This window comes from Oncorhynchus gorbuscha, unplaced genomic scaffold, assembly GCF_021184085.1.
Source record: "Oncorhynchus gorbuscha isolate QuinsamMale2020 ecotype Even-year unplaced genomic scaffold, OgorEven_v1.0 Un_scaffold_308, whole genome shotgun sequence".
Classification (NCBI taxonomy): Eukaryota; Metazoa; Chordata; class Actinopteri; order Salmoniformes; family Salmonidae; genus Oncorhynchus; species Oncorhynchus gorbuscha.
In genome coordinates, this window is record NW_025745169.1 from 771489 (window position 1) to 773988 (window position 2500).

The 2500-nt window shown below is 39.8% G+C and overlaps 1 long non-coding RNA gene across 2 annotated transcripts in view; it reads left to right on the forward strand.

Annotated features, from left to right (window-relative positions):
* Positions 1 to 115: 115 nt before the first annotated feature.
* Positions 116 to 2500, forward strand: part of LOC124017678 — a 70915-nt gene continuing 68530 nt past the window's right edge. The window contains exons 1-3 of one of the 2 annotated variants that reach the window (XR_006835518.1): positions 117 to 227; positions 835 to 918; positions 1626 to 1883. This is a non-coding gene — a long non-coding RNA (uncharacterized LOC124017678). Of the gene's footprint in view, positions 228 to 834; positions 919 to 1625; positions 1884 to 2500 lie in introns of both variants that reach the window. The other variant, XR_006835517.1, reaches the window with a different exon arrangement.

Genomic DNA, 2500 nt, shown 5'->3' on the forward strand with positions numbered 1-2500 from the left:
ATAATAATTGAGTAATGTGTTGTGAGTGTTAATCTTATGAATGTACTTTATGATGTTGTGTCCTTTGTTGTTGTTTGGGGGCGGGACTGAAACTGGAATGAACAAGGCGCGGCCAAGAATCCCCTTCACACGTGCAGACAAAGAGCGCCAACAACACAACCCAAATATGCACTTTTAAACTTTTCCAAACGAAACGGACGACTTCCACGAACATAGGAAATGCAACGGTAAGTGGGTTTTAAAGTGAATGTTATGCCATGTGTTGTTTTTGCTGAGATTTTGATTAGATTTAATTACAATATAAAAAGTTGCTGATAGTTGGTGCGTCAGCTCGCAAAGTTGAGAGCACAAAGCGCGAGAGGAGCGTTCCTTTGTCTGATGCAGCGCAGAGACCGGAGAGAGAGAGAGAGCATAGATGCTTTCACATGTACTTATATCCTCCCTAAATAACTCGTTTATTATTGACATATATAAACTATATGAATCGAAGTTTGTAGTAGTTTCGTGGTGTTTATCTCAAGGGGATGGGTTGAAGGAGACAAAGCTGTCAAAAGTTGGATGGTGAGGGAAGCTGGAAAGAGAATTACGCGTGACGACGAACTTTCTTTTTAATAATACATGTTTGGATAAAATACACGTTTGAATGACAAATTCGTAGGCTTATTTATATAAATAATGACATTGTGAAGTTCAGAGTGATATGGACACGTTTTGTTGTTGTGAAGAATTGAGAACAGTACAATCAGGTGCATGTATGCTTCTCTATTTGGATATAACCTAATAGCTGAAACAAGACGAAATGGAATATTGTACAGCCGTCTGTTCTGATTCCAGAACGCAACAAGGAATAAAGGCGGATGAAGTCCTGGTGGTTTAGGGAGTGTGGGGCATTGAGCAACAGGTATAAGACACAGCACAGTAAGTCGGTGACTCTTTGTTCTGTTCCCTTTGTTCTGTTCTTTACTCACCAAAAAGGAGCGAATAAAAGAATGCCAAAAGAAAAGTAGAAAATGAGACTATTGGACTTCAGAAAAGTGATAAACTATCGGAAATAATTGATTGCGGAAGTTTTAATGCCTTTTATAAGTGGTTATGAAGGGAAACGTACACATTTATGGATGCAAATGTATACGAATGTCTCTCTTTTTTGAGCACCCATAGAATAGAGTAAATATCTATATATATATGATTTTTTTTATCACATTGAAACTTCTAGTCTAAATTAATGCTTTACCACCCCAAGTTGCAAAACGAATATTCTAACAATCTCGTTCTGAAACCATGGAAACTTCTGTTCTAATTCGATGGGCATGGAATTCTCCGGTTTATACGTCTTTAACGTGCGGCGTGTGTTCCTTAATCTACACTCATTATAAAACACTGAATAACGTTTTAAAATACATTTTCATTGTTGAGGATTATCTAAGTAAATACGATAGTATAGTTTGCATACGTCTAAATGTATTTTTTTAGCCTTATTTTATTCGTTTCATCGACCACTTTTCTGGACTGTTAAAAACAAGCCAAACACTAACTTTTCTATAGTTTCAAACTCGATTTTTCTGCCCAAACTGTGAGTAATACAGAGGCCCTCAATAACTTTGATTTTCCTCTGCTATCCTCAGGTGGGTTGAAACCTGTTTAATTGGAAAAGCTTTTCTTTTTCGGGAGGCCTGAATTGGGAAAAAGTACCTTGGAGCCGTACCTTTACAACAGGATTTTAGCTGCAGGACCTCTGAATAACCACCTACACTGTGGCGGATTGACCCGCGACCTGTACCGGACTCATGGAATCAGAATTGGATTATATCTTCCGGCGCACATCACAACAAAGGCGTTCCAAATTGGATAGGCGTCTCATCGGACCCTCAAGGACAACACGGGTAGGTTGGCCCGCTTCCACAGCGATTTCTTCAGGGAAGACTTGTGGAGTGACGCTTGTTTCCTAATTTAGGTGCACAACATCCCACCCTAAAACTAAGTTGCACTTGCAGTGCGTATTTCAGTGTTACAGGGCATATTTCAGCGTTGCAATGCATATTTCAGTGTTGCAGGGCATATTTCAGCGTTGCAGGGCGTATTTCAGTTGCAGTGCATATTTCAGCGTTGCAGGGCATATTTCAGCGTTGCAGGGCGTATTTCAGCGTTGCAGGGCGTATTTCAGCGTTGCAGGGCGTATTTCAGTTGCAGGGCATATTTCTGCGTTGCAGGGCGTATTTCAGTTGCAGGGCATATTTCATAGTTGTAGTGTGTATTTGAGAGTTTCTATGTGCATTCCAGAGTTGCAGGGCGTAAATCGGTTGGTTTAGACTTGGCGGTGTTTCGACTGTTATTACCTCGTTTACGTCTTAGGCGACAACATGTATTTTATTAACATGTTTGATTTATTTATGTTCTGTTGAAATTGCATAGTTAAGTTGATAAAGTTAGAATTTGTTTTCAAACCAGCGTGTTGTCTGTGTTTACAAAAGCCACGTGACGGCCAGTTAAATGATTAGCG